The 14,625-nt window shown below is 43.0% G+C and overlaps 1 pseudogene; it reads right to left on the bottom strand.

Moving 5' to 3' along the window:
* LOC110503770 overlaps nt 1–14,625 on the bottom strand; it is a 55,547-nt pseudogene that overhangs the window by 19,716 nt on the left and 21,206 nt on the right.

The raw sequence follows: 14,625 nt of genomic DNA, 5'->3' as shown, positions 1-14,625 counted from the left end.
CCTCAACAAATTGACAACTAGAATGCCAAAGGTCTGCAAGTGTCATGTTGTCTTGTCTCTGTCCTTTCCCTTCACCCTGTCTCCCTCTGCTGGTCGTGTCAGGTTACCTTTTCTCCCCTTCTTTCCCCCAGCTGTTCCCTGTCTCCTCCTAACTACCCATTCACCCCGTTCCCCACCTGTTCCCTTTTTCCCTCTGATTAGGTCCCTATATCTCCCTCTGTTTCTGCTCCTGTCCTTGTCGGATTCTTGTTTGTTTGTGTTTCATGCCTGAGCCAGACTATCGTCATGTTTGCTGTAACCTTGTCCTGTCCTGTCGGAATCTGCCGGTCTATCTGAGCCTACCTATGTTTTGTTATTAAAGAAGCTCTGTTTAAGTTAGTTCGCTTTTGGGTCCTCATTCACTCACCATAACAGAAGAATCCGACCAAGAATGGACCCAGCGACTTCGGATCCTCTCCACTCAGCCGTCGGGATCCAGGGAGCGATGCTAGGCAGACACGAGCAGGAAGTGTCTGCTGCTCGACATGCCGTTGAGACCCTGGCCACCCAAGTCTCCAACCTCACAGAACAGGTTCACCATCTCCGCCTCGATCCACCGGCCACTTCCAGGGCTTTCGAATCTCCGGAGCCCAGAATCAATAACCCGCCGTGTTACTCTGGGGAGCCCACTGAATGCCGCTCGTTCCTCACCCAGTGTGATATTGTGTTTTCTCTCCAGCCCAACACTTACTCCAGGAGCACTGCTCGTGTCGCCTACGTCATATCTCTCCTTATTGGACGGGCTCGTGAGTGGGGCACGGCAATCTGGGAGGCAAGGGCTGAGTGTACTAACCAGTATCAGGACTTTAAGGAGGAGATGATACGGGTTTTTGATCGATCTGTTTTTGGGGAGGAGGCTTCCAGGGCCCTGTCTTCCCTATGTCAAGGTAATCGATCCATAACAGACTACTCTATTGAGTTTCGCACTCTTGCTGCCTCCAGTGGCTGGAACGAGCCGGCTTTGCTCGCTCGTTTTCTGGAGGGTCTCCGCGCAGAGGTAAAGGATGAGATTCTCTCCCGGGAGGTCCCTTCCAGCGTGGATTCCCTGATTGAACTCGCTATTCGCATTGAGCGACGGGTTGATCTGCGTCACCGAGCTCGTGGAAAGGAGCTCGCGTTCTCCGTTGCCCCCCTCTCCGCATCACTACCATCTTCCTCTGCCGGCTCGGGAGCTGAGCCTATGCAGCTGGGAGGTATCCGCATCTCGACTAAGGAGAGGGAACGGAGAATCACCAACCGCCTCTGTCTCTATTGCGGTTCTGCTGGTCATTTTGTCACTTCATGTCCAGTAAAAGCCAGAGCTCATCAGTAAGCGGAGGGCTACTGGTGAGCGCTACTACTCCTGTCTCTCCTTCAAGATCCTGCACTACCTTGTCGGTCCATCTACGCTGGACCGGTTCGTCAGCTTCCTGCAGTGCCTTAATAGACTCTGGGGCGGAGGGCTGTTTTATGGACGAGACCTGGGCTCGGGAACATGACATTCCTCTCAGACAGTTAAGGGAGTCCACGGCCTTGTTCGCCCTGGATGGTAGTCCTCTCCCCAGGATTCAGCGTGAGACGCTACCTTTAACCCTCACTGTTTCTGGTAATCATAGCGAAACCATTTCTTTTTTGATTTTTCGTTCACCTTTTACACCTGTTGTTTTGGGCCATCCCTGGCTAGTTTGTCATAATCCTTCCATTAATTGGTCTAGTAATTCTATCCTCTCCTGGAACGTCTCTTGTCATGTGAAATGTTTAATGTCTGCTATCCCTCCTGTTTCCTCTGTCTCTTCTTCACAGGAGGAGCCTGGTGATTTGACAGGGGTGCCGGAGGAATATCACGATCTGCGCACGGTGTTCAGTCGGTCCAGGGCCACCTCTCTTCCTCCACACCGGTCGTATGATTGTAGTATTGATCTCCTTCCGGGAACCACTCCCCCCCGGGGTAGACTATACTCTCTGTCGGCTCCCGAACGTAAGGCTCTCGAGGATTATTTGTCTGTAGCTCTTGACGCCGGTACCATAGTCCCCTCCTCCTCTCCCGCCGGAGCGGGGTTTTTTTTTGTCAAGAAGAAGGACGGGTCTCTGCGCCCCTGCATAGATTATCGAGGGCTGAATGACATAACAGTTAAGAATCGTTATCCGCTTCCTCTTATGTCTTCAGCCTTCGAGATCCTGCAGGGAGCCAGGTTTTTCACTAAGTTGGACCTTCGTAACGCTTACCATCTCGTGCGCATCAGGGAGGGGGACGAGTGGAAGACGGCGTTTAACACTCCGTTAGGGCACTTTGAATACCGGGTTCTTCCTTTCGGCCTCGCTAACGCTCCAGCTGTCTTTCAGGCATTAGTCAATGATGTCCTGAGAGACATGCTGAACATCTTTGTTTTCGTTTACCTTGACGATATCCTGATTTTTTCACCGTCACTCCAGATTCATGTTCAGCACGTTCGACGTGTCCTCCAGCGCCTTTTAGAGAATTGTCTTTTTGTGAAGGCTGAGAAGTGCACTTTTCATGCCTCCTCCGTCACATTTCTCGGTTCTGTTATTTCCGCTGAAGGCATTAAGATGGATCCCGCTAAAGTCCAAGCTGTCATTGATTGGCCCGTCCCTAAGTCACGCGTCGAGCTGCAGCGCTTTCTCGGCTTCGCGAACTTCTATCGTCGTTTCATCCGTAATTTCGGTCAGGTGGCCGCTCCTCTCACAGCCCTTACTTCTGTCAAGACGTGCTTTAAGTGGTCCGTTTCCGCCCAGGGAGCTTTTGATCTCCTCAAGAATCGTTTTACATCCGCTCCTATCCTTGTTACACCTGACGTCTCTAGACAGTTCGTTGTCGAGGTTGACGCGTCAGAGGTGGGCGTGGGAGCCATTCTTTCTCAGCGCTCCCTCTCTGACGACAAGGTCCACCCATGCGCGTATTTTTCTCATCGCCTGTCGCCGTCGGAACGTAACTATGATGTGGGTAACCGCGAACTGCTCGCCATCCGGTTAGCCCTAGGCGAATGGCGACAGTGGTTGGAGGGGGCGACCGTTCCTTTTGTCGTTTGGACTGACCATAGGAACCTTGAGTACATCCGTTCTGCCAAACGACTTAATGCGCGTCAGGCGCGTTGGGCGCTGTTTTTCGCTCGTTTCGAGTTCGTGATTTCTTATCGTCCGGGCTCTAAGAACACCAAGCCTGATGCTTTGTCTCGTCTCTTCAGTTCTTCAGTAGCCTCCACTGACCCCGAGGGGATTCTCCCTGAGGGGCGTGTTGTCGGGTTGACTGTCTGGGGAATTGAGAGGCAGGTAAAACAAGCGCTCACTCACACTCCGTCGCCGCGCGCTTGTCCTAGGAACCTTCTTTTCGTTCCCGTTCCTACTCGTCTGGCCGTTCTTCAGTGGGCTCACTCTGCCAAGTTAGCCGGCCACCCTGGCGTTCGGGGTACGCTTGCTTCCATTCGCCAGCGTTTTTGGTGGCCCACCCGGGAGCATGACACGCGTCGTTTCGTGGCTGCTTGTTCGGTCTGCGCGCAGACTAAGTCCGGTAACTCTCCTCCTGCCGGCCGTCTCAGGCCGCTTCCTATTCCCTCTCGACCGTGGTCTCACATCGCCTTAGATTTTGTCACCGGACTGCCTTCGTCAGCGGGGAAGACTGTTATTCTTACGGTTGTCGACAGGTTCTCTAAGGCGGCCCATTTCATTCCCCTTGCTAAGCTTCCTTCTGCTAAAGAGACGGCACAAATCATCATCGAGAATGTTTTCAGAATTCATGGCCTTCCGTCAGACGTCGTTTCGGACAGAGGTCCGCAATTCACGTCTCAATTTTGGAGGGAGTTTTGCCGTTTGATTGGGGCTTCCGTCAGTCTCTCTTCCGGCTTTCACCCCCAGTCTAACGGTCAAGCAGAACGGGCCAATCAGACTATTGGTCGCATCTTACGCAGTCTTTCTTTTCGCAACCCTGCGTCTTGGTCAGAACAGCTCCCCTGGGCAGAATACGCCCACAACTCGCTTCCTTCGTCTGCGACCGGGCTATCTCCTTTTCAGAGTAGCCTCGGGTACCAGCCTCCGCTGTTCTCATCTCAGTTCGCCGAGTCCAGCGTCCCCTCCGCTCAGGCTTTTGTCCAACGTTGCGAGCGCACCTGGAAGAGGGTCAGGTCTGCACTTTGCCGTTATAGGACGCAGACTGTGAGGGCTGCTAATAAGCGTAGAACTAAGAGTCCTAGATATTGTCGCGGTCAGAGAGTTTGGCTCTCCACTCAGAACCTTCCCCTTAAGACGGCTTCTCGCAGGTTGACCCCGCGGTTCATTGGTCCGTTCCGTATTTCTCGGGTCATTAATCCTGTCGCAGTTCGACTTCTTCTTCCGCGATACCTTCGTCGCGTCCACCCGGTCTTCCACGTCTCCTGCATTAAGCCCGTTCTTCGCGCCCCCGCTCGTCTTCCCCCCCCCCCCCCCCCATCCTTGTCGAGGGCGCACCCATCTACAGGGTCCGCAGGATTTTGGACATGCGTCCTCGGGGCCGTGGTCACCAGTACCTTGTCGATTGGGAGGGGTACGGTCCTGAGGAGAGGAGTTGGGTTCCCTCTCGGGACGTGCTGGACCGTGCGCTGATCGAGGATTTCCTCCGTTGCCGCCAGGTTTCCTCCTCGAGTGCGCCAGGAGGCGCTCGGTGAGTGGGGGGGTACTGTCATGTTGTCTTGTCTCTGTCCTTTCCCTTCACCCTGTCTCCCTCTGCTGGTCGTGTCAGGTTACCTTTTCTCCCCTTCTTTCCCCCAGCTGTTCCCTGTCTCCTCCTAACTACCCATTCACCCCGTTCCCCACCTGTTCCCTTTTTCCCTCTGATTAGGTCCCTATATCTCCCTCTGTTTCTGCTCCTGTCCTTGTCGGATTCTTGTTTGTTTGTGTTTCATGCCTGAGCCAGACTATCGTCATGTTTGCTGTAACCTTGTCCTGTCCTGTCGGAATCTGCCGGTCTATCTGAGCCTACCTATGTTTTGTTATTAAAGAAGCTCTGTTTAAGTTAGTTCGCTTTTGGGTCCTCATTCACTCACCATAACAGCAAGTCTGTAACTGCGGAAAATGGAGGATTCTTTGACGAAAGCAAAGTTTGAAGGACACAATTATTTCAATTAAAATCATTATTTATAAAACTTGTCAAGTCTTCACTATATTTTCTATTCATTTTGTAACTCATTTCATGTATGTTTTCATGGAAAACAAGGGAATTTCTAAGTGACCCCAAACTTTTGAAAGGTAGTAAATGTCACATATGATTGGCAAGAGAACAGTCTGGGATACATACCAACATCAGAAGCAATATAAATTAAATAGTTGAGTAGGGCCGAAACTGTGAACATACAGTGGGACAAAAAAGTATTTAGTCAGCCAAAAATTGTGCAAGTTCTCCCACTTAAAAAGATGAGAGAGGCCTGTAATTTTCATCATAGGTACACTTCAACTATGACAGACAAAATGAGAAAAAAATCCAGAAAATCACATTGTAGGATTTTTAATGAATTTATTTGCAAATTATGGTGGAAAATAAGTATTTGGTCAATAACAAATGTTTATCTCAATACTTTGTTATATACCCTTTGTTGGCAATGACAGAGGTCAAACGTTTTCTGTAAGTCTTCACAAGGTTTTCACACACTGTTGCTGGTATTTTGGCCCATTCCTCCATGCAGATCTCCTCTAGAGCAGTGATGTTTTGGGGCTGTTGCTGGGCAACACGGACTTTCAACTCCCTCCAAAGATTTTCTATGGGGTTGAGATCTGGAGACTGGCTAGGCCACTCCAGGACCTTGAAATGCTTCTTACGAAGCCACTCCTTCGTTGCCCAGGCGGTGTGTTTGGGATCATTGTCATGCTGAAAGACCCAGCCACGTTTCATCTTCAGTGCCCTTGCTGATGGAAGGAGGTTTTCACTCAAAATCTCACGATACATGGCCCCATTCATTCTTTCCTTTACACGGATCAGTCGTCCTGGTCCCTTTGCAGAAAAACAGCCCCAAAGCATGATGTTTCCACCCCCATGCTTCACAGTAGGGATGGTGTTCTTTGGATGCAACTCAGCATTCTTTGTCCTCCAAACACGACGAGTTTTACCAAAAAGTTACATTTTGGTTTCATCTGACCATATGACATTCTCTCAATCTTCTTCTGGATCATCCAAATGCTCTCTAACAAACTTCAGACGGGCCTGGACATGTACTGGCTTAAGCAGGGGGACACGTCTGGCACTGCAGGAGTTGAGACCGTGGCGGCGTAGTGTGTTACTGATGGTAGGCTTTGCTACTTTGGTCCCAGCTCTCTGCAGGTCATTCACTAGGTCCCCCCGTATGGCTCTGGGATTTTTGCTCACTGTTCTTTTTGCTCACCGTTCTTGTGATCATTGATAGGAGAGGCGCATACAAGCAGATGAGGAAATGTGGCTATATGGATATATTATATAGTAAAATGGCAAATGTAAATGAATGGGGGAAAAAACACACTACCATCCCCTGTGCCCAATAAAAAAAACACACAACCTTCCCCAAAGAAACAAAACAAGTTATATACTACATTTCAAACTGTCCTCAAGGTAGTTAGTTACCTGATGTGATCCCCCTGGAAGAGTAGAATAATAGAAGATGTTCTGACCAGGCAATTAAAAAATACCTGAGTCAATTATCCATGAGAGCAACAGAGACAAAGAGTAGGCCCACCATTCACCTCTCAGCAATTATGAAATTCTCCCAGATCGATGATATTGATGATCGCCGTCTTTACATTCATATTAATTAGTCATATCAAATGACATAATCACAGGCCATCAGTAGGTTTCTCTGCTAGAAAGGTTATCAGGACAGGATCAGAACTGAATCCTAATGGGTGCTCTGGGTATAAGAGATACTGTGGTACTGTGTGTGTGTGTGTGTATGTGTGTGTGTGTATCACCTGGTGTGTGATATCACATAGTGAGAGTTGTAACTGTCGGTTCTAAAGATGACTCTGTGGTTTCACCGGTGCTGCCATGAACACCAGCTATTGTTTGTCTCCCCAACATTCACTAGTAATTAATGAATGGTTATAATGTACTCACACTGACAAAAAAAAAAAGCTTGACATTTATTGGAAAGCCGTGTAGCCTTTGCCTGCTTCTACCATTGGAAGAAAAAATAAATGGTGATTTCTTATTCCGAGGTTCTTCAGAGAGAACTGGTCATTAGTTGCCCTATCAGACTTCAGAATGTGGTAGCCACTCAATTGGCTTCCGAAATTACTGAAACTTCACAACCAGCATTTCTGAACAACCTGGGAACGGTCCTACTTGGGGTCATTTTATTTGTGATGAATCGTTACAAAAAGTCAAAAACAATCCAAACCTGCCTGGGGTTCATGACCAGCCTGCGGAAGAAGTACATCCAGGTGATATAGTCCATAGCATCCTGTTTAGAGGTGATGGTCCCTGCAGCGATCTCAGCGTTCAGATGGTCTGACAGGACACCCAGGAGACTGAGGAAGAGGTGGTAGTGAAGGAGAGATGACTTTCCCCCCTTACAATGTTAAATACACAGAGACCAAGTTAAAAGCTGTAGCAGTGGCCTTCACTATGTAGGGTCACCACAAAGCCAAGGGATAGCCTCTCACCTGGACTCAACAGGGAAGGGTTCGTAGAGGAACTTCTTGTAGAAGTCTTTCTTGATGTCGTGGACCAGGATCACAGCTTTGCCTTGGTCGTCATACTGAGGGCGGCCTGCACGGCCCATCATCTGCAGCACGTCTGGAGAGACCACAACACAACTACAGTAACCACAGCCCAAATGGAACAACTACAGGCCTAGGAGAGCTGAACCACTTCCTACAGAATGACAACCTACTGTAACTACAGGAGATAAACCACAGCTACTGAACAACTACAACCTACTGTAACTACAGGAGAGATAAACCACACCTACAGAACTACAACCTACTGTAACTACATGAAAGATAAACCACAGCTACAGAACAACTACAACCTACTGTAACTACAGGAGAGATAAACCACAGCTACAGAACAACTACAACCTACTGTAACTACAGAGAGATAAACCACACCTAAAGAACAACTACAACCTACTGTAACTGCAGGAGAGATAAACCACAGCTACAGGACAACTACAACCTACTGTAACTACAGGAGAGATAAACCACACCTAAAGAACAACTACAACCTACTGTAACTACAGAGAGATAAACCACACCTACAGGACAACTACAACCTACTGTAACTACAGGAGAGATAAACCACAGCTACAGAACAACTACAACCTACTGTAACTACAGAGAGATAAACCACACCTACAGGACAACTACAACCTACTGTAACTGCAGGAGAGATAAACCACACCTACAGAACAACTACAACCTACTGTAACTACAGGAGAGATAAACCACACCTACAGGACAACTACAACCTACTGTAACTACATGAGAGATAAACCACACCTACAGGACAACTACAACCTACTGTAACTGCAGGAGAGATAAACCACACCTACAGAACCACAACCTACTGTAACTACATGAGAGATAAACCACACCTACAGAACTACAACCTACTGTAACTACATGAAAGATAAACCACAGCTACAGAACAACTACAACCTACTGTAACTACAGGAGAGATAAACCACAGCTACAGAACCACAACCTACTGTAACTACATGAGAGATAAACCACAGCTACAGGACAACTACAACCTACTGTAACTACAGGAGAGATAAACCACACCTAAAGAACAACTACAACCTACTGTAACTACAGAGAGATAAACCACACCTACAGGACAACTACAACCTACTGTAACTACAGGAGAGATAAACCACAGCTACAGAACAACTACAACCTACTGTAACTACAGAGAGATAAACCACACCTACAGGACAACTACAACCTACTGTAACTGCAGGAGAGATAAACCACACCTACAGAACCACAACCTACTGTAACTACATGAGAGATAAACCACACCTACAGAACTACAACCTACTGTAACTACATGAAAGATAAACCACAGCTACAGAACAACTACAACCTACTGTAACTACAGGAGAGATAAACCACAGCTACTGAACAACTACAACCTACTGTAACTACAGGAGAGATAAACCACAGCTACAGAACAACTACAACCTACTGTAACTACAGAGAGATAAACCACACCTAAAGAACAACTACAACCTACTGTAACTACAGGAGAGATAAACCACACCTAAAGAACAACTACAACCTACTGTAACTACAGAGAGATAAACCACACCTACAGGACAACTACAACCTACTGTAACTGCAGGAGAGATAAACCACAGCTACAGAACAACTACAACCTACTGTAACTGCAGGAGAGATAAACCACACCTAAAGAACAACTACAACCTACTGTAACTACAGGAGAGATAAACCACAGCTACAGAACAACTACAACCTACTGTAACTACAGGAGAGATAAACCACACCTAAAGAACAACTACAACCTACTGTAACTACAGAGAGATAAACCACACCTACAGGACAACTACAACCTACTGTAACTACAGGAGAGATAAACCACAGCTACAGAACAACTACAACCTACTGTAACTACAGAGAGATAAACCACACCTACAGGACAACTACAACCTACTGTAACTGCAGGAGAGATAAACCACACCTACAGAACCACAACCTACTGTAACTACATGAGAGATAAACCACACCTACAGAACTACAACCTACTGTAACTACATGAAAGATAAACCACAGCTACAGAACAACTACAACCTACTGTAACTACAGGAGAGATAAACCACAGCTACAGAACCACAACCTACTGTAACTACATGAGAGATAAACCACAGCTACAGGACAACTACAACCTACTGTAACTACAGGAGAGATAAACCACACCTAAAGAACAACTACAACCTACTGTAACTACAGAGAGATAAACCACACCTACAGGACAACTACAACCTACTGTAACTACAGGAGAGATAAACCACAGCTACAGAACAACTACAACCTACTGTAACTACAGAGAGATAAACCACACCTACAGGACAACTACAACCTACTGTAACTGCAGGAGAGATAAACCACACCTACAGAACCACAACCTACTGTAACTACATGAGAGATAAACCACACCTACAGAACTACAACCTACTGTAACTACATGAAAGATAAACCACAGCTACAGAACAACTACAACCTACTGTAACTACAGGAGAGATAAACCACAGCTACTGAACAACTACAACCTTCTGTAACTACAGGAGAGATAAACCACACCTACAGAACCACAACCTACTGTAACTACATGAGAGATAAACCACACCTACAGGACAACTACAACCTACTGTAACTACAGGAGAGATAAACCACAGCTACAGAACAACTACAACCTACTGTAACTACAGAGAGATAAACCACACCTACAGGACAACTACAACCTACTGTAACTACAGAGAGATAAACCACACCTACAGAACTACAACCTACTGTAACTACATGAGAGATAAACCACACCTACAGGACAACTACAACCTACTGTAACTGCAGGAGAGATAAACCACACCTACAGAACAACTACAACCTACTGTAACTACATGAAAGATAAACCACAGCTACAGAACAACTACAACCCTCTGTAACTACATGAGAGATAAACCACAGCTACAGAACAACTACAACCTACTGTAACTACAGGAGAGATAAACCACAGCTACAGAACTACAACCTACTGTAACTACAGAGAGATAAACCACACCTACAGGACAACTACAACCTACTGTAACTACATGAGAGATAAACCACAGCTACAGAACAACTACAACCTACTGTAACTACATGAGAGATAAACCACAGCTACAGAACAACTACAACCTACTGTAACTACAGGAGAGATAAACCACAGCTACAGAACAACTACAACCTACTGTAACTACAGAGAGATAAACCACACCTACAGGACAACTACAACCTACTGTAACTGCAGGAGAGATAAACCACACCTAAAGAACAACTACAACCTACTGTAACTGCAGGAGAGATAAACCACACCTAAAGAACAACTACAACCTACTGTAACTACAGGAGAGATAAACCACAGCTACAGGACAACTACAACCTACTGTAACTACAGGAGAGATAAACCACAGCTACAGAACAACTACAACCTACTGTAACTACAGAGAGATAAACCACAGCTACAGAACTACAACCTACTGTAACTACAGGAGAGATAAACCACACCTAAAGAACAACTACAACCTACTGTAACTACAGGAGAGATAAACCACACCTAAAGAACAACTACAACCTACTGTAACTGCAGGAGAGATAAACCACACCTAAAGAACAACTACAACCTACTGTAACTACAGGAGAGATAAACCACACCTACACATTCAGATGAAAACACATGGATGTACTGGACATTCTAACTCACTACCAAACGGGGAGTATTTGACCCGACAGGAAAAAGTAGACTTAAAGTAGAAGTAGACTTAATTCAATACAGAAACAGTGATGGCAACAACTGGACATGAGCCTGTACCTGTGATGGGGTAGTCCACGTAGCGTCTGGTACTCAGTACCTTTGAAAATGACCAGATGGGCAGGGAAGTTGACTCCCCAGGCCAGAGTACTGGTGGCTATCAGTATCTGGAGACAGAGAGAGATTAGTGTCATACCAATCATGGATTTAACAGCAAAAACACCTTCAGTGTCGTATCTGCACCTATTCAATACGTATACACCTGTAACTATTCAATATTTATATACCTGTAACTATTCAATATGTATATACCTGTAACTATTCAATATTTATATACCTGTAACTATTCAATATGTATATATATACCTGTAACTATTCAATATGTATATACCTGTAACTATTCAATATTTATATACCTGTAACTATTCAATATGTATATATATACCTGTAACTATTCAATATGTATATACCTGTAACTATTCAATATGTATATACCTGTAACTATTCAATATGTATATACCTGTAACTATTCAATACGTATACACCTGTAACTATTCAATATGTATACACCTGTAACTATTCAATATGTATACACCTGTAACTATTCAATACGTATACACCTGTAACTATTCAATATGTATATACCTGTAACTATTCAATATGTATATACCTGCAGCTATTCAATATGTATATACCTGTAACTATTCAATATGTATATACCTGCAGCTATTCAATATGTATGTACCTGTAACTATTCAATATGTATATACCTGTAACTATTCAATATGTATATACCTGTAACTATTCAATATGTATATACCTGTAACTATTCAATATGTATATACCTGTAACTATTCAATATTTATATACCTGTAACTATTCAATACGTATACACCTGTAACTATTCAATATGTATATATATACCTGTAACTATTCAATATTTATATACCTGTAACTATTCAATATGTATATATATATACCTGTAACTATTCAATATGTATATACCTGTAACTATTCAATATGTATATACCTGTAACTATTCAATATGTATATACCTGTAACTATTCAATATTTATATACCTGTAACTATTCAATACGTATACACCGGTAACTATTCAATATGTATATACCTGTAACTATTCAATATGTATATACCTGCAGCTATTCAATATGTATATACCTGTAACTATTCAATATGTATATATATACCTGTAACTATTCAATACGTATATACCTGTAACTATTCAATATTTATATACCTGTAACTATTCAATATTTATATACCTGTAACTATTCAATATGTATATACCTGTAACTATTCAATACGTATACACCTGTAACTATTCAATATTTATATACCTGTAACTATTCAATATGTATATACCTGCAGCTATTCAATACGTATACACCTGTAACTATTCAATATGTATATACCTGCACCTATTCAATACGTATATACCTGTAACTATTCAATACGTATATACCTGTAACTATTCAATACGTATATACCTGTAACTATTCAATACGTATACACCTGTAACTATTCAATATTTATATACCTGTAACTATTCAATATGTATATACCTGCACCTATTCAATACGTATATACCTGTAACTATTCAATATGTATATACCTGCACCTATTCAATACGTATATACCTGTAACTATTCAATACGTATATACCTGTAACTATTCAATACGTATATACCTGTAACTATTCAATACGTATATACCTGTCACTATTCAATATTTATATACCTGTAACTATTCAATATGTATATACCTGTAACTATTCAATATGTATATACCTGTAACTATTCAATATGTATATACCTGCACCTATTCAATACGTATATACCTGCACCTATTCAATATGTACATACCTGTAACTATTCAATACGTATATACCTGTAACTATTCAATATGTATATACCTGCACCTAATCAATACGTAAATATCTGTAACTATTCAATACGTATATACCTGCACCTATTCAATACGTATAAACCTGTAACTATTCTACCTGCAACTATTCAATATGTATAAACCTGTAACTATTCAATATGTATATACCTGTAACTATTCAATATGTATATACCTGTAACTATTCAATATTTATATACCTGTAACTATTCTACCTGCACCTATTCAATATGTATAAACCTGTAACTATTCAATATGTATATACCTGCACCTATTCAATACGTATATACCTGCACCTATTCAATACGTAAATGCCTGTAACTATTCAATACGTATATACCTGTAACTATTCAATACGTATATACCTGTAACTATTCAATACGTATATACCTGTAACTATTCAATACGTATATACCTGTAACTATTCAATACGTATATACCTGTAACTATTCAAAACGTATATACCTGTAACTATTCAATATGTATATACCTGTAACTATTCAATATGTATATACCTGCACCTATTCAATATTTATATACCTGTAACTATTCAATATGTATATACCTGTAACTATTCAATACGTATATACCTGTAACTATTCAATACGTATATACCTGTAACTATTCAATACGTATATACCTGTAACTATTCAATACGTATATACCTGTAACTATTCAATACGTATATACCTGTAACTATTCAATACGTATATACCTGTAACTATTCAATACGTATATACCTGTAACTATTCAATACGTATATACCTGTAACTATTCAATATGTATATACCTGTAACTATTCAATACGTATATACCTGAAACTATTCTACCTGCAAGTATTCAATACGTATAAACCTGTAACTATTCAATATGTATATACCTGCAAATATTCAATATGTATATAGCTGTAACTATTCAATATGTATATAGCTGTAACTATTCAATATGTATATAGCTGTAACTATTCAATATGTATATAGCTGTAACTATTCAATATGTATATAGCTGTAACTATTCTACCTGCACCTATTCAATATGTATATACCTGCACCTATTCAATACGTATACACCTGAGGAACCTCAGTGTGTCATTCATGTATGAGTGTCTATTATTTGTTTTTTACCTGTGTCACCTGTCTGTGTCATACCTGTGTGAGAGTTGTCTTTCTGTGTGTCGCTGTCCTATCAGGGTCTTACCTGG

This window comes from Oncorhynchus mykiss, chromosome 3, assembly GCF_013265735.2.
Source record: "Oncorhynchus mykiss isolate Arlee chromosome 3, USDA_OmykA_1.1, whole genome shotgun sequence".
Classification (NCBI taxonomy): domain Eukaryota; kingdom Metazoa; phylum Chordata; class Actinopteri; order Salmoniformes; family Salmonidae; genus Oncorhynchus; species Oncorhynchus mykiss.
Note: the sequence above shows the minus strand (reverse complement) of the source record. Positions and strands in the feature narration are given on the sequence as shown.